The 19,466-nt window shown below is 37.7% G+C and overlaps 1 protein-coding gene across 3 annotated transcripts in view; it reads right to left on the bottom strand.

Moving 5' to 3' along the window:
- Nucleotides 1-19,466, bottom strand: part of MBD-like (methyl-CpG-binding domain protein 2) — a 131,047-nt gene that overhangs the window by 13,588 nt on the left and 97,993 nt on the right. The window contains exon 6 of one of the 3 annotated variants that reach the window (XR_016547382.1): nt 2,914-3,025. The exons of 1 other annotated variant lie outside the window; for it this stretch is intronic. The gene's annotated coding sequence lies outside the window, so the exon portion shown is untranslated. The remainder of the gene's footprint in view (nt 1-2,913; nt 3,026-19,466) is intronic. One more of the 3 variants, XR_016547383.1, reaches the window with a different exon arrangement.

The raw sequence follows: 19,466 nt of genomic DNA, 5'->3' as shown, positions 1-19,466 counted from the left end.
ATCCGATACATTTTTCTTCTCTGCCACGAGCCTCATTAATTCATCTAACATCCATTTAGGCCTAAACCCTGAACAGTATTTCTTAGTTGGAATGAAAAGCCTAGTAGCCTCCAAAATTAAGTCCCTGAAGGCTTCCCATTTAGAATTCAACAGGCCTGTCTGCAGACTACTGCTCAACGTTGGTAACATCATCAGTTGATCCCACTGTACAGAATTTAAAAACTGTCTGAGATCCCTGTAGTCACCTTTATGAAAGCAAAAGCCCTTCCCTTTAGCCTTGATGGTAGTTACGTCTTTAAGTAATTCCCACATCAGTACATTGTGATCACTGTCACCCAGTGGTTCCTTTATCTGCAAATTCTTAATGTATGAATAATCACTGCCGATAATCAGATCAAGAGTATTACTCCCTCTGGTTGCCTCTCGAACATGTTGCCGTAGAAAACAGTCATCCAATAAATCCACAAAAGTCTTATTAGTGGGTGAGTGACCAACCCACAAATTCCAGTCAATATCTAGAAAGTTAAAATCCCGTATTATAAGAGATTCTGATTTACTGGCCCACTCTATTTCTCTGCATAGTTGTTCGTCATACTCATCAGAGTCATTAGTCCTATAACACACTCCTGCTCTCATTTTTCTTTTGTCAGTGCTTATTTCACACCAAACAGGCTCAACACTGCATTGTCCACCAACATCAATCGGATGCACTTCCTTAGATTTTATGTGTTTCTTAATTAATAGCATAACCCCTCCTCCCTTCCTGTCCTGTCTATCCTTCCTGTACACATTGTACTTCCCAAATTCCAATTCTGCGCTGCTTATATCTGTGTGACACCACATCTCTGATATCCCAACAATATCTGCCTTTGATGTCTTCAAGTTCATCACATTTATTAACTATACTCCTAGCATTGGTGTACAATGCAAGTATACATGCACCTGTTCCTACTCTTGGTTACCCTAACACAGCCCATGTATTTACTTGTCCTGGAAATCTCCATTACCTTGCTTTCTAGACTACTGCTCATTCTAATAGAAGCAGTACAAGAATCACTTTTGCCTGTCTGCAGCCACTGTTAACCTTTTAGCCTGTGTATCTCTCAAAGCTAGCAGTTTTCCGACCCACCTAACACTGCCTCGATAGCATCAGCAAATATTCTTGCACACTTTCTATTTAAGTGTACCCCATCCCTGTAAAAGCAATCTCTCTCTCTTTCTCCTGTCAACAAGCACAGAGCAGGCTGAAAAAAATTTTACCCTTTAAGCCTTGCACAATCTCTCCAGGGCTGAATTGATCGACAAAGCTCTCATCATATACTCCCTCCTATCGTGTCTGGGCAGAATTGCACACTTTCACATTCAACCCTAACTCGCGACTTTTTTTCAAACTTGGCCTGTACTTGTTGAGTAAATCTGCAGATCTCTTACTCTTAATGTCATTAGTTCCAACGTGTACAACATCACCTTTTGTGCCCTTAAAAGATGATATCTGCTCTACAACATCATCAACTTTTGCCCCTGACAGACATACCCTAGCATTGGTGTAAAATTGGTAAGACAAGATTTCCCCTTAACAAACCCATGCTGTGTCTGAACTATTACTGCAGTCTTGATAGGTGATCCTGCATCACTTCTTTAACCAGTGACTCTAATATTTTCCCTGGAACAGAAGTTAAACTAACAGGTCTATAATTATGTGTCACCCTTTGAACCTCCTTTGTGAATTAGGGATACATTTGCACATCTCCAGTCCATGGGGACCTCCCCTGAATCTAAGGATGCTCTCATAAATATGGCTAAGGGTTTACTTACTTCCCTCACTACCTCCTTCAATATAACTGGATAGATTACATCCACCCCAGGTGACTTTTTTATATTTAACTTCAACAATTTCTCATCCACTTTGCTCTCCGTTATTCCAAAATCATTTATCTCCCAGTTAGAGTTTAGCAAATTCCTGTCATCCCTTCCTTACAGAATTCCTCATGTGTGGATGTAGATACAAAATACTCATTGTTTGTGAGCTATCTGAGCAGGATCATCAGCAATCGAACCATCAATACCAAGTGGACCAATCTGATTCATCCCCTTCCTTCTAGAGTTTACATAAGTAAAGTCTTTGTTGTTTTTCTTTGCATCCTTTGCCAAGGATTTCTCATAATCAACCTTCGCTTGCCTAACCTCCTTTGTGACTTGATTACAGACTAGCTTATATCTGCCATAGCCTTCTGTGTCACCTGATAATTTATATGCACCCCATGCATTTTTCTTCTCTGCCAAGAGCCTCATTAGTTCATCCGACATCCATTTACTCTTGAGTGAGGGAATCTCTGACTCTGATATCTTGAATTGATACCACTGACTGCTAGTTTAAAAGGGTGGGATGGGGGGATAGTTTCAGTTCGGGTGTAACTGGAATGTATATCTGGTGGATTCAGTTTGGAGAGAGATGAGGGTAAGAAAAAAAAGAGTGGCAGCAGAAGAAAACTGTGAATGGATTTGTCTGATATAGTAGTCACTGGAATTTAGCTGTTAGTCTATCAGCATGATGGAAGTTTTTACATCAGGTTTTACTGTAGTCTTGACAAAAGAGAGTGGTGGAGACTAACGCTGCTAGAACGTCAGGAATAGTTTGGACTGTGCTAATTTGTCTTAAACCTCTAACTGAATGTTTTTCAACCAGTGTTCTGTGGAAGTGTTTTGCTCAAGTGTTCTGATTAACAGTTCAATATTTCGATGAATTTTAAAATAAAAAAAATATACACTCGATATATCTATAACTAAAAAAATTTTTGTGGTGTAATTAATTTGAATTATTTTGTTTCCAGTAAGAAGAAAAAAGGTTTTTGTACTGAAAGTGAATGAATGAAATAAAGCCTATAGAGATTTAGTGTTCTGCCAATTTCTTACCCAATTCAAAGCGATCCAGTACTCAAAAAATGTTGAAAAACACTGCTCTAATTACTGACCTCAGTAAGATGTCTTCGGTTGGTCTGCCTGATTTAGGACTTTTTGATTAGCCCTTGTAAGGTAAAAAAAAAAAAAAAAAAAGTTTTATATAATTTCAAATAGCACATTAAGAGTGAGCACATTATGTGTGGTACATTTTATATTGGAATTAAGAGATATAGTAAAATAATTCAAAAATCAATTAAGTAGAAAACAGCCATTAAATGAAAATACTAAAATTCAGAACAATGCACAGAATGCTGAATAAAAAATAAAATCTTTAAAGACAGAAATATTAATCAATATGAGATAGTGAATAATTTTTTTCCATGCACATATTGGCTGATTCATTTTATTGGTTCAGGAATAACTGATGATAATAAGATGTTCTTAATTAATGTTGTAGGGTTTAGATGGCGTAAATATACAGGATATCCATAAAAAAAAAAAAAAAAAAAAAAGAAATCATCGTACTTTTTATACTTTACTAAGCCAAAGAATAAGGTGATTTATTCTGAATAACTAAAAAACTGGCTGAAGGCAATGGAAAAACACTGCTATAATTTCCACCTAGAATTGAACATAAAAAAAAATTAGATTTCAGTGTGAATAACAATAAATGAGTTTTTTATTTTTTAAACTCCACAGCTCTTCATAGGTTTTTATTTCAAGTAGTAGCTTATTTGCAACTGAGGCTCACCTCTGCCAGGTGAGAGATATTATAAAAACAAAATCCTTTTCATGTCTAATGTTTGTCTGTTTGGAGTTCAAAATCCCAATCAATACTGCATATCGAAAATCCTAGGGAAAAATAAGAATCAGATTGATTATATTACAATAAACAAGGAATTTATGAACACTGCGCTTGATATATAAGCCTATCAAGCAGAACAAGCAGAGCAATATCTGGAATTCTATGATAGGTAAAATTCAAACAAAAATAAAATGCCAAACAAGAATATGTTAGAAGGAGTACAAAAATGCTCAACTACTCACAGAAATTTCAGGGCTAAAGAAGGAAAAAAACAAAAAAAAGTTTAAAATAAATTCAATAGTTCTATTAACAGCAGCGATGATTAAGGACAGATAAAGCTAAGACATGCCATTATAGAACCAATTGAAAATACTGTTCTCTTAAAAGACAAAAAAAAAAAAAAAAGGGGGGGGGGATATAAAAAATACACATGGAGGAAAGAATGACTATTAAGCAGAAAGGTAAAATGTATAAGAAGCTTAGAAAGCAGATTAAACAGTAGCAGGCCAAAGCAAAATATAAACAGCTCAATAATCAATGTGAAGAAATAGAAAAATTTAATTTGTGACAGCAGGGGATTGTTTTAGAGAATTTGAAATCTCCGGAAAGAAAACTAGATATATATATATATATATATATATTTTTGGTTCTGTAAAACAGAACAATGAAAGATGCTAATATAATGGAGAACTGTATGATGACAACAGGAAAGAAGAAAGAACCAACATTCCAAAGATGGAGGGTGAAGGAATTATGAACGCAAACAAAATAATAAGCAAGAAGAAAGGAAAGAAAAAGGCCCAGATTAACTCATAATAGAATGGATCTTAGTTTTAGAATAATTTGGACTACAGGAAGTCATTAAAAATTAAAATGAAATTTACATTTACAGACCAGAAAAGATAACAGAAGAATTTAATGATGTACATTAATTGCTATTCCTAAAAAACTGAGTGCAGCTAACAGAGAAAAATTAAGTCTGATGAGTCATACTCTAAAAATTGCTCTACAGGTCATTCTAGAAAGGATCAAGAAATCAGTGAAGAAAATTTGGTTTCACCAAAATATGAAGAAATCTTTGCCCTAATAATACTTATAAAGATATATATCAATGTCCAAAAAGATTTATTTGACTGCTTCATAGAAAACAGACAAACATTGACTCTCTGCAAACATATTTGACAGAGAGTGAATCAAAATGTCTTAATGAAAGTATTAGAAGAAGTGGAAGTGTACAGTAAAGCCTCAAAATAAAAATAATCTATAGGGGGGTCTCAAAAGGTTGTTGACAATAGAGTCACCAACAAGTAGTTGTTGGTGACTATTGTCAGGGAAACGGGGAACATGGTATGTAAAAAGGATAGGTGGAACAGGACAAGGGTATGTCTGCCAGGGGCAAAGGTTGATGACGTTGTAGAGAGGATATCATCTTTTAAGGGCACAAAAGGTGATATTGTTGTACATGTTGGCACTAATGACATTAAGAGAAGGAGACCGGCGGAATTACTTAACAAGTAAAGGTCATTGTTGAAAAAAAGCCGTGAATTAGGGGTTGAATTTGAAAGTGTCTGCAATTCTGTTCAGACATGATAGGAGGGAATATACGATGAGAGCCTTGTCGATCAATTCGGCCCTGGAAAGATTGTGCAAGGCTCAAGGGGTAGAATTTTTTCAGCCAGGTCTGTAGTTGTTAACAGGAGAGACTGCTTCTACAACGATGAGATACACTTAAATAGAAAGGGTGCAAGAATATTTGCTGATACTATCGAGGCAGTGTTACGTGGGTCGGAAAACTGCTAGCTTGGCGGGGGGATACAACGACTAATAGATTAACAGTAGCCGCAGGCAGAGGCGAACTGCCAGTGGCTACTATTAATGCACTACTTCTATTGGAATGAGCAGCAGCCTGGAAAACAAGATGCAGGGTATTTCAGAGACTGCTGGGAGTCACTGCGGTACAAGTAAACACATGGGTTGTGTTAGGGTAGCTAAGAATAGGAACAGGTGCGTATATACCAATGGTAGGAGTTTGGTTGAGGAATTTGAGGTATTGCTCAAAACATCAAAGGCAGATATTGCTGAGATATCAGAGACATGGTGTCACACAGATATAAGGAGTGCAGAACTGGAATTTGGGGAGTACAATGTGTACAGAAAGGATAGACAGGATAGGAAGGGAGGAGGGGTTATTCTATTAGTTAAGAAACACATAAAATCCAAGGAATTGAAGCCAGTCGACATCACTGGACAGTGCAGTGTCAAGTCAGTTTGGTGTGACATAAGCATTGGGAAATCAAAATTGAGAGTAGGAGTGTGCTGTAGGCCTAATGACTCTGATGAGTATAATAAGAAACTGTACAGGGAAGTAGAGTGAGCCAGTAAATCAGAGAGTCTTATAATGGGGGATTTTAATTTCCCAGATATTGACTGAAATTTGTGAGTGGACACTCACACACTAGCAAGGCTTTTGTGGATTTATTGGATGACTGTTTTCTACATCAGCATGTTCGGGAGGAAACTAGAGGGAGTAATACTCTTGATCTGATTATCAGTAGTGATTCTTCATGCATTAAGAATCTGCAAATAAAGGAACCACTAGGTGGCAGTGATCACAGTGTGCTGATGTGGGAATTACTTAAAGACGTAACTACCATCAAGGCTAAAGGGAAGGGTTTTTGCTTTCGTAAAGGCGACTACGATGGTCTGAGACAGTATTTAAATTCTATACAGTGGGACCAACTCATGATGTTACCAACAGCAAATTCAAAATGGGAAGCATGCAAATAATTTATCTTGGAAACTACTAGGCTTTACATACCAACTAAGAAATATTGTTCAAGGTTTAGGCCTAAATGGATGTCAGATGAGCTAATAAGACACATGGCAGAGAAGAAAAATGCATGGGATGCATATAAATTAATGGGTGACATGAAAGCCTATGATAGATATAAGCTGGTCTATAACCAAGTCACAAAGGAGATTAGGCAGGCAAAGGCAGATTATGAGAAATCCTTGGCAAAGGATGCAAAGAAAAACAGAAAAGAGTTCTTTACCTAGAAGGAAAGGAATGAATCAGATTGGTCCACTGGATATTGATGGTTCAACTATTGATGATCCTGCTCAGGTGGCTAACAAACTAAACAAGTATTTTGCATCTACATTCACACATGAGGAGTTATTCAGGAAGGGGAATGCCAGAGGTGAAGTAAACTGTGGCAGTGAGCTAGATGATTTTGAAATAACTGAGAGGAGAGTGGAGGAGAAATTGTTGGGGATAAACATAAAAAAAGATACCAGGGGTGGATGGGATCTATCCAGTTATATTAAAGAAGGCAGCAAAGGAAGTAAGCAAACCCTTAGCCATAATTATGAGAGCTTCTTTGGACTCAGGGGAGGCACCCATAGACTGGAGATGTGCAAATGTGACCCCAATTCACAAAGGAGGATCAAAGGCTGACACAAGTAATTATAGACCTGTGAGTTTAACTTCTGTTCCAGGAAAATTAATGGAGGCACTAGTTAAAGAAGCACTGCAGGATCATCTAGACAAGACTTCAGTTATAGCTCGCACACAGCATGGTTTTGTTAAGGGAAGGTCTTGCCTGACCAATTTGATTGGATACTATGATGCATTCACAAAAGAACTGGATGCAGGGAATAACTTTGATATTATATATTTAGATCTTAGAAAGGCTTTTGATACTGTTGCACATGGAAGACTGCTGCTATGGATAAAGGGATGGTTGAGGGGGAGAAGACAGAGAGAGTGGTAATCAATGGACACTGCTCATTGTGGACTAATGTTATTAGTGGAGTCCCTCACAGTTCAGTTTTGGGTCCGTTGTTGTTTTCTATATTTATAAATGATATTAATGATGGTATATCAAGCTTAATATCCAAGTTTGTAGACGATACAAAGGTTGGCAGGTTTGTTAAGGACACTACTGACAGTATGCTGCTGCAACAGGATCTGGAAAGATTGAGCAGATATGCTGAGAAGTGGCAAATGAAGTTTAACATACACATGTAAAGCTACATATGGAAAACAGTTACCCCAGAGCAATGTATCAACTCTGTGGTACTACAATGACAATGGTAGAGAATGAAAAGGACCTGGGGGTAATTGTGCAGGCAGATATGAAGTTTTCTGAGCCGTGCAGATGGGCTGCAAGAGTAGCTCATGGTGTCTTGTCAATGATATACAGGAATTTTTCTAGGAGGGATAAGGAGGTGATTATTCCGTTGTATAAGGGAATGGTCAGGCCACACCTTGAGTACTGTATACAGGTCTGGAAGCCTCATTTCAAGAAGGATGTAGAGCTGCTGGAACGAGTACAGAGAAGGGCAACAAGATTAGTGAATGGAACAAAAGGTTGCTCTTACGAAGAAAGGCTTAAGTTTTGCAAATTACAGTGTCTGGAGACTAGGCACCGGCGAGGTGATCTGATATAGGTGTATAAAGCCTTGAATGGTTTGAACATGCTCAATGCTGATGGGATTCTTCTTCTTGCTCAAAATAATCACATAAGAGGGCATAAATTCAAATTGAGGAATGCCACCTGTAGGATAGATGTGTGGAAATTTGCCTTTAGCCAGCAGGTAGTTGGTTGGTGGAACAGACTTCCATCCCTTGTTGTGGAAGTTGATAGCCTAAATAAATTTAAGGCTCAGCTGGACAGGTATTTCGAATTAAATACCTGTCCGGAGGGGTGAAATGGGAGTGGTGTGTTTTTTTTTTTTTTTTTTTGGCTGATGCTGCATAAGCTTGCTTTCTTGCATCATATGCCTCTACTAATGCTAATGCTAAAAAATGTATATACCTTGACAGTCAATAAATTCTGTGCTTATTTATTTAATGCTAATCTAATAATTTAGTTACATACAGAAAATATTTAGATATATGCACATCATCTCAAATGTTCAAACTGTCCATAGTTGGCTTCCAGCAACTGTTGATATCTTTGAACAACTGAACTGCAAACATCCATCAATAAAGATTGCTGCGCATTTTTCTTCAATAGTTTGCGTTTAGTCTCCAAGTCTTGAAGGTTTCATGGTATGCCATGAAACTGACTTCACCCCACTTAACTCCACAAGTAAAAGTGGGGTTAAGTCAGTTGAACATGGAGGGTATTCAACTCTACCTCTTCATCCGATCAATCTGTTTGGAAAAGTTTCATTAAATTAGGTCCTGACATCGTGAAAAAAATGTGGAGGTGCCCCATCTTGTTGAAAATAAAATTCCTTGTCCTCACACAGCTGATGCACTGCAGGTAAAATTGATGTCTGAAGCATGTTGAGGTACAGATTTCCAGTAACCATTTTGTAAAAAAAAAAAAAAAAAGTCCAACCAAACCCTTCGGTGTGGTTTGTCATCGTGTCTGTACTACGATTCCTGGTAAATTTACACACTGTTCCACACAGATGTGCAGGTCATTGGCATGTTCATGCCATTTAACTTGAATGCAACTTCACCAAACCAAACAAGCTTGTTAATAAACTGTGCCACTTCTGTTACTTTTGTCTGAAACTACTCACAAAACTCAATTCAGATCGGAATCATCTTCGTTCTGCACGTTTTAAAATTTGATGAACACCTGCCTTATAGATTTTCTTGATGATTGTGCAAATCACTGTAAGACGACAGATGATATTTTAGGGCTCATCAATATATGAAGTCATCCAGATTTTTTTTTTTTTTTTTTTTTTTTTGCATGTCTTTCACAATACCATCTGTCTTTTGTATTTCAGGTATATCTTCAAATTTCCAATACTGTTTCAGCACAAATTGACACTGTTCAAATGTAAGTTGCTGGTTCTCCATTTTAGGCACACACATTTAACTGAAAAAGAAAAAAGTTACTGATTTATGGATTTTCAAAGGGTGTATACATTGTATATATTATGTAATTAAATTATTACATTAGTATTAAATAAGTAAACAAAATTTATCGATCAAAGTATGTATACATTTTTTGAGACACCCTGTATATGTTGATGGCAAAAAAAGGCTTAAATCAGAGTTGAAAGGGAGATCTCAGATTTTGTATTGACATCCAAATAGAAATGAGACAAGAGAGAGTATCTCTTTCTGCAGAACTATTCAAAAGTTAGTGAAACAATATTTAGAAAGAAAAAAAAGAGTACTTATTTAAAAAAAAGCTATGGAAGGAAATTAATTTCATCGAAAAACTTGCCCATCCCTCCCTCCAATATACATTTATCAGGAAGTAATGGAAGAGGAAAACTGCAGCAGAGATGAGATATTTTTGTACTATCTTTGTACAATGCAAATCTTAAACCTTAGGTTATAAAGTATATGTCACTCTGTATGACTATAAACAAACATACAGATTTTGAAGGGGAGGGGGATGGTGCACTAGTAGTTTGCTAGTTGATATGATCTCTATCATGCATTATGCATGTACGTTCACAAGCTGACTGGAATAACTTCAGGTGGAGAGAGGTGTGCTGTACTGCCTAAGCTTCAGATTGGTTAATTACAGTCTCAACATAACAAGTCTAAGAATTCATTCAATTGCTGATGGGAATGGAACAAGACCACACCAAAAAAAAAGTGTTAAGTGACAGAATCACTCTACTGACACTGATAAACTAGACCTCTCCAAACAAGAGTTAAGTGGCAAAGCCACTATACCAATACAGATGACTGCCCTAAGGCAACTAAGGCTACCAGGTGTCAGTATATTACATATATTCTATGGTCAGTGTGATGTGACTGTTTTACAGAATTAATTAACTGCAGCATTTTCTAGACAATATACACTTTTCTTCCCGTAAAATGTCTAAAATTTTCCTGTGTGTTATTGCCTGATGGCATACTAGGTACATGCACTTTTTTTTTTCTCTTTTAAGATCACACTACATATATTGTTCTTGCTGAGATATTCAAGCAAGGATTTAAGCATGTCTCAGAAGAACTCATCCTTCATTCTCATGAATAGATCAATAAAACCATACTTCTTTATAAAAATCAAAGTCTTTCAAGATAGGTAGAACAGAATCAGCAATGCCCCTGGTGAAGGAAGATGATGCCTTCTTTGAAGAAAGTAAAAATTCATCATAGTATTGGTAGTGAAGAGTGCGATAAGAGTTTCTTTGGATTTTACAATGTGTAAATTCATTTTATACACTGATATTTATTTAGTAAGAAATGGTGAAGTATATGTTTCTGATATTTGTAATGAAATATTTTTTACCAAAATTTGCCTTCTAAAAACTAAGTTCATCTTATGGTTTTTACAATAGTTTGGTTTAAACTAAGCTAAAAGTAGTCAACTAATTCAGTTTAGTTGAAATTTTTTTCAGGATTGTTACAGAATAATATAAAGGAACTACCATAAAAAAAGCTACTTTTCTTTATCTTGTGATCTTTAGTACTCAGAATGTTAGTTATAAGGTTGAATAACTCATCAGAGCAAGTAAATGTGTCACCTTTGATCCTTCAGGCACAATTTAGTGACACTGTTGTGGCAGATGAAGTATTATTTGGTTTGAAATTATTGAAGCTTTGCAATAAAAAATAACAATAAATAATAATTTAAAAAAAATCAAACTGTTGGATATACTAATGTAATTTTATTGCCATAAAGACATATGGATATTTATAAAAAACAGAATTAAACACCAGTATCCTTATTTTTTATTTTCTGTATTGTTTAATGCCAATGGATTTCACAGGAAATTTGGATAGGAAAAGATTAGTTTAATGAGCTAGGATTAGTCTATTAAAATTGAAACTGACACAGTCACAACACAATCTTGATATTGTGTTGTGACATTTTATGTTGTCCAGAAAGGAATTCTGGACAACATAAAATATTTTCACGTACAGTTGCTCTTTATAGCAATCCTCTTTTTAACATCATAACCCATTATAACATCCTATGTGTCCAATTGGTCCTGGCCAATTTCTCATTAACCTGATGCTATTTTGCATCCAGTAAAACAACCTTGAAAATAACGAATGGGCCTGGTGTACTGGGGTCCATGGTTTATAATAACATACATGTATAAGTTATAAATCCAGTTTAATGTAAGAATACAAATATATACTAACAGTAGCTTTCGAGACGTGTGTGTGTCTTCATCAACTGACATTTAAATACAAAAATACAACGGATAAGTGCAATGAGCTGAGTGAAGCACGTTAATCATGCGTCATTGTTGTTGCACGGATGTGCGCTGCTTTCTACTCCACTGATCATCTAGCATTAAAACAGTGTCTCTAGGATGGGGTGTAGACGTATGCCTTTCTGGCAAATATACCTGAACTCCCTATCTAATTTCATCAAGTTTACCATAGAGTCAGAGGTGAATGGTACGCTCCCATTCCTGGACATCCTAGTGCATTGCGTAGGCCCACATCTAGAGATTTCAGTATACCACAAACCTATGTGGTGCGGTCAATTCACTAACTACAGATCCGGCCATGCACCAAGCCATCTCAATAGCACTGCCCGCACCTTATTCTCCAGGGCTTGGAGCCATTCCAGCACATACAATTAGGCATAACAAGATCTCCCGTGTGAAGGCGGACCTAACCAAATGTGGTTATCCATCCCATGTGCTAAGCAGATGCCTATTACAGGCAGAAGAACTCACATCCAACCCAAGACCACCGAACCAAGTCGGTATATCGTCCGTCTACATTCCCTATTATCCAGGCGTGTCAGGACGGATCTCGAAGGTCCTTAGAAATTACAGCATCAAATGTGTGCAATTACCCTGCAGGAACCTATGTTCACTTGTCTCCAGCATGAAGAACCCTGTCACACCTGTCTTACGCAGCAATGTACTATATCGCATCACAACTGTAACAGTTGCTACATAGGAGAAACATCAAGGCGTCTCCAAGATCGCCTTACGGAACACGACAGAGCAATCCGGCTTGCCGAAACTGACCAGTCGGTCGCGGAACATTTTTGGGCCACCAACCACGATCTTGACCCCAAACGTGACTTTGAAATAGTAGACCACTCACGACACTTTCGCCACCGCCTATGGCTAGAGCCACTCAACATAGTAAACAATCCAAAGGCATTAAATCGCCAGAAAGGCATACGTCTACACCCCATCCTAGAGACAACCGTTTTAATGCTAGATGATCAGTGGAGTAGAAAGCAGCGCACGTCCGTGCAACAACAATGACGCATGATTAACGTGCCTCACTCAGCTCACTGCACTTATCCGTTGTATTTTTGTATTTAAATGTCAGTTGATGAAGAGACACGTGTCTCGAAAGCTACTGTTAGTATATATTTGTATTCTTACATTAAACTGGATTTATAACTTATACATGTATGTTATTATAAACCTTGAAAATAAAAAAATTTCTCTATAATGACCATAAATCTCTACCTCTTAATCTGAATTTTCACTTTCTTATTACAATATTTGCATTTAAAAATGACAGAATGCTTCAAATATATAGAGTAATTGCAGTCTGACCATGAGAAAACATTTAAGATTTCCCCACACTCTTTTCTCACAATGTGGTAATCAAATGAACATTGGCTAGAAGTCAGTTACAGTGTATGCTTATTGGTATGGCTCCATGAAATATTGGATATTTCTTGCCAATAGCAGGTGAAAATTAGGATTGTGCAAGTTGTAGATAATGGTGTGCATTCAAAGACTGACATTGCCAAACAGTTTGGCATTCTTAAGAGTTCTCTGTTCACTATTCTGAAAGACTGGAAAAAGATTGAAAGTTTAGAGAAATCTGCTGCTGCTGCTACACTGGGTAGAATTTGAGCACGAAGTATTTGGACCTTGAAAAGGTAATTTTGGAATGGCTAATGATGATGCATACAAAAAAAGTTCCCATAGATAGTAACCTTTTTAAAGCTAAGGATGAATCGTTTATGCATCGAATGGATATTGAAGAATTTAAAAGTTTAGATGGATGGATGGTTCCAGAAATTTAAGCCTCATCATGGCCTGTCTTTCAAAAAAAGTGTGGTGAAAGTGAAGATCTGGACAGTGACGCTACAAAGGAATGAAAGGAAAATCGTTTAAAAAATGTTTTGCTGAAATACGACCACAATCACATCTTCAATGCTGATGAAACTGGACTCTTTTTTTTTTAAATTGCTACTGGATAAAAGACTTACGTTTAAAGTGGAGGAAAAAAAGGACAAACAATTGATTACTGTTCTCCTAGAAGCAAACAAGACTGGTACAGAGCCGCTTCCTCTTTTAATCACTGGGAAAGCCCAGAAGCCTTAATGCTTTAAAGGTTTGAAGACATTATCAACTACATATCAAGCAAAAAAAAAAAAAAAAGCATGGATGATATCCCAAATCTACGAAGAATAGATTAGAGACTTAGATCACAGGATGAGTGAGAATACTAGAAAAATTTTGCTGTTTGTAGATAACTTCATCATATCAATGATATTGATGAAGGTATATCAGGCTTAATATCGAAGGTTGCAGATGATACAAAGGTTGGCAGGGTTGTTAATGACAGTATGCTACTGCACCACTTCTAGAAAAGTTGGGCAGATAGATGAGAAGTGGCAAATGAAGTTGAACATTGACAAGTGGATTGGATTACTGTTGATTAGATTGGATTATTTTGTTATAGGTTTTCCTGTAACAGTTTGATTTTAATAATATTATAGATATAATTTTTTAAAGTTAATTTTCATTGATATCTAGCTAATTTTATAATGGCAGTTACGAGATCTGCCTTAAACACATCACAGGGTAAATCGCCATCGGCTATTTCTGTGACTTACACGGAAATAGCAGATGGCGCTTTATGGGTGAGTCATGATTTAATCCATTACGGAACCTGTGGAATGTTTTCCAAAGTCGACCTGGTGACTAATCATAGCTCACCTGGGGATTCTTTTCTTTGTGATCAATGTAAGGAGTGCACCGATCTTAAATTACAATTTGGTGCTTTGTTATTTGGTTTTTTTTTTTTAGGAGCATTAGCAACTAAGGCCATATTGCTCCGGGATATGCGGTGGTCATTCCCTGCATGACCTTTCCGCATCCTCCGTATTTGGTGGTGACGGGCTCGAACCCCGGTCTAATCAAGAAGCGTGTGCTACGCACTGCTGCTCCTTCCCACCTGGCTACGGAGGCGCCACAATTTGGTGCACTAATGGAACAATTTGAGTCCCTGAAAAAACAGGTGCTTGCCCTCGAGAATAATGCATCTGGGAGCTCGTCAGGGACTCAAGACTCCAGCAATCTACCAAGTGATGCACACCCGATTTGGGCCTCAAAACAGACAGGGTATGTCTGCCGTGAGCAACTATTAATGATGTCACCAACAGATTGTCAGATTTTAAGGGGAGTAAAGAGAATATTATTATTCATGTGAGGACTAATGACATTAAACGTACACGATCTGACGATTTGTTGGAAAAATACAGGACCATGCTGAGGAAATTCTGCGAGCTAGGCCACAATGTCTATGTGTCTGCAATTCTGCCCAGACACGATAGGAGGGATTATATGTTAAAAGCCTTGTGGATTAACTCAAGACTTGAAGGTCTCTGCAAGGCTTTAGGGGGGAAATTTCTATCAGCATGGCCCACACTTGTAGGTAGAAGGAATTTGTTTTGTAGAGACGGGATATGCTTAAACAAAGGTGGTGCAAAAGTTTTTGCTAGTATTATTGAGGATACCTTAAAGGTTCAGGGAAACTGCTCATTAGGGGGGGGGATGTGGGTAATACTGACACGCGTTTATCTGATAATATTGGTCAAAGTAACTCTTGCACATACCTCAAGAGTTCTTATCTGTTACCTCAACTGGACATATTATCTAGATGTTCTGGGGGCAGAAACGTTTCAAGTGAGCGGGTAGCTAATGCCAGGGAAGAGAGCCTAAAAAACTTCAAGGGTTGTGTTAGGGTTGTTAAATATACAAGAACAGTAAGCCTTAATTCTTTATATAGTAATGTTAGAAGTGTCGTCAATAAAATGAGCGAATTCGAACTGCTGGTTAAAACAAGTAACGCGGACATAATAGGGCTTACGGAGACGTGGTGCCACCCGGAAATTGGGGATGATGAGTTTCAGTACGGCTTGTATAATGTATTTAGGAAGGATAGGGGAAGATAGAAGGGGTGGTGGGGTAATGCTTCTTATCAGAAGCAGCCTGAGTGCCATAATAGCTTTCCCATATTCAGCCGTTTCACATGCTAGTATAGAATCTGTATGGTGTGAGATAGTTGGAAACAAAGGTATAATGCGAGTAGGAGTAATCTACAGGTGATTGTGAAGATTATGACGAAAGCCTCTACAGGCAAATGGAATGGGCAAGTAAGCGTCAATGTCTTATTATGGGTGATTTCAATTTGGCTCTAATTGATTGGAGTAAATGGGAAGGAAACTCGACATGGGGAACAAAATTTTAATTCAACTAGATGACAAAAAAGGCAAAGGAATGAGTTTTAATTTCAGAAAAGGAAATTATGATGCCTTAAGGTAATATATGGCCTCTATTAACTGGGTAGATATTGCACAGAGAATGAATACATTTGAACTGTGGTATGCTTTTAAAACATTAATCACAGATGCCTTGAATGCGTATTTACCATTAAAAAAATACTCCACGAGGAGAGTTCCAATTTGGATGAATAGTGAAGTTGGCACATTACTTGAGCAGAAAAAGGTGGAACAGAAAGGATACAGAGCAATAAAAAGTACTGAAGCCTATAACAGCTACAAGATGATCTGTAATAGGGCCACAGAAAAGGTTCGACAGGCAAAGGCAGTTTATGAGAAATCACTAGCAAACAGAGCAAAGAGGGGGGGGAAAGGAATTCTTCACATATATAAATGCCAAGAAGAGCAGGACAAACCAGATTGGACCTTTACGTAAGGGAAAGGGGATAGTATTACATACACCAGCTGCCGTTGCAGATGAACTCAACAGTTATTTTGCATCGATATTTATAAATGAAAAACCTTTTGTGGCAATGGGAAATTGTGGGAGCAAAGTTGAAAAATATGTAATTAATGATATTGAAATTTCGCAAGATTATTTAATGAAAAAACTTTCGAGCCTACAGGCCAGTAAGGCTCCTGGAGTTGATGGAATATACCCTATAATCTTAAGGGAGGCAGCAAGTGAGTGCACTGAACCATTGGGCTAATTATGCAAGCATCACTACACTCTGGGGAGATTCTCTTGGATTGGAAAAGTGCCAATGTATCTCTCGAACATAAGGGTGGATCTAAGAGTGAAGTGGGAAATTATCGACTTGTCAGTTTGATTTCAGTGGTAGGGAAAATCATGGAGGCAATGATCAAGGGTGGAATTCAGGATCATTTGGATCGAATTGAAATTCTCAAGGATACTCAGCATGGTTTTGTAAAGGGAAAATCATGTTTTCAAAGGGTCACTCACAAGCTGGATTTAGGAAATAATTTCGACATTGTTTATTTAGATTTCAGCAAAGCTTTTGACTCAATCTCACATGAGTGGTTGCTTTATAAGCTGGAACAGGTTGGAATCACTGGGAAAATCCTTAGGTGGATAGCAGGATGGCTCAGGGCAAGGGGCAGAGGGTTGTGATAAATGGCTATTTCTCAGATTGGGTTGATGTAAGAAGTGGGGTTCCCCAAGGATCAGTATTACGACCACTGTTGTTTTTAATTTTCATAAACAACATCGATGAAGGGATAGAGGGCATGATGTCTATATTTGCAGATGATGTTAAAATTGGTAGAGTAGTTAATGATCACTGTCAAGCTGAGCTTCTTCAGAGAGACCTAGATAGACTTCAGGAATGGTCAGAAAAATGGCAGCTATGCTTTAATCCAACAAAGTGTAAGGTATTACACATGGGAAACAGCAATCCCAAAATAACTTATTCACTTGGTGGAGAGTTCAACTAAACCAAATACTGGAGGAAAGGGACTTAGGTGTTACGGTACGGTCAAACATGAAATTCTCCAAGCACTGTAAACAGGTTTCAAGGAAGGCCCATGGTGTCCTATCGATGATCTATCGAACATTTGCAAGGTTTTTTTTTTTTTTTTTTTTTTATGTAAACCCCAAACACGAGAGGTATTAGAACCTATAGTACTTAGTACCGTGCTTAGGTTGGAGGTTGAGAAGACGAAAGAAGATATTTGTTGACATTGGACTTGAACTTCTGTAGACTAATTTTCAGGAAATACGTATGAAGGAAGCTTGTTCCAGAAAACGGCAGTTGAATGAATAAACAAAGAAGATGAAAAGTTGGTTCTGTGAGATTGAAGTTGGACAGTAAATGGATGTTGGCTGGTGGCTGCACGTGTTTGGACCATTTTGAAAGAGAGAGCAGGAATTATAGAAGCCAATTCAGAAGAACAGTGCCCATGGAAGTATCTGTAGAAGAGGCATGCAGTAGAAACAGTACGTCTATGAGAGAGCGAGTGGAGAGACTCTGTTAGAGATGAATCATTAATTAACCTAACTGCCCTCTTCTGAATGGAATCAAGCAGCCTGAGAGAGGTTTTGGGGGGGGGGACATGTGGGAACAATATTCCATGGCAGGGGCGGATTTGCAATTTATACAGAGTGAGCAGCTGTTTAGAAGAAAAGTAACGCCGAGAGCGAAAGAGAAAACCAAGTTTTTTAGATGCGGAGGAAGCAATATTTGTAATGTGCTTGTGCCAAGAGAGATTAGAAGTCAGAGTAATCCCCAAAAGAGAGATATTTTTCCTAGAAATTGGAATGTCACTAAAGATAAGCATAGGAGCAGAAGAATCCTTTTTGCGAGATATAAGACAAGACTGAGTTTCAGAAGGGTTGAAATCAACTAAGTTGTCTTTGCCCCACTGGAGAATTATCTGAAGATCGGCATTTAAGGAACTGGCAGCAGATTTTCGAGAAATTGAAGCTGATTGAGCAGGACAAGGTTTCTCAAAATGGAAAGTGGAATGCAATCCAGAAATATGGAAATGCTATGGATAGGATTTCCAGTCAATGGAAGAAGGTCATTAATATACAAGAGGAAAAGAGTGGGGGAAAGAACTAAACCTTGGGGGACACCGGCATTAGTGGAGAAGTTAGAAGACAGAGAGCCATCTACTATCACCCTCAGTGACCGATCACAGAGAAAACTGGATAACCAATTATCTGAAGATCGGCATTTAAGGAATTGGCAGCAGATTTTCGAGAAATTGAAGCTGATTGAGCAGGACAAGGTTTCTCAAAATGGAAAGTGGAATGCAATCCAGAAATATGGAAATGCTATGGATAGGATTTCCGGTCAATGGAAGAAGGTCATTAATATACAAGAGGAAAAGAGTGGGGGAAAGAACTAAACCTTGGGGGACACCGGCATTAGTGGAGAAGTTAGAAGACAGAGAGCCATCTACTATCACCCTCAGTGACTGATCACAGAGAAAACTGGATAACCAATTACTAAAAACCGTTGGCAAACCATAAGACGGAAGCTTGTTTAGAAGACTTTTATGCCAAACACGATCGAAAGCCTTTGAGATGTCAAAGCAACTACTTGTGTTTCCCCGAACCTTTCCATTGAATTAGTCCATAAATGGGTAACATAAGCAAGAATATCACCAGTGGATCGACGCTGACAGAATCCATAGTGGCGATCGTTGATCAGATGGAAGGTTTCTAGGTAGTTTAAGAGTTGGCGGTTAATTGATTTCTTCATTACTTTACAAAGAGTAGAAGTAATTGCAATGAGACGATAATTGGATGGGAGGGATTTGTCACCCTTTTTAGGAACTGACTGGATATGAGCAAATTTCCA

This window comes from Mastigoproctus giganteus, chromosome 9, assembly GCF_048544385.1.
Source record: "Mastigoproctus giganteus isolate SK-2022 chromosome 9, ASM4854438v1, whole genome shotgun sequence".
NCBI lineage: Eukaryota > Metazoa > Arthropoda > Arachnida > Uropygi > Thelyphonidae > Mastigoproctus > Mastigoproctus giganteus.
This window is presented reverse-complemented; position numbering and strand designations above follow the sequence as displayed.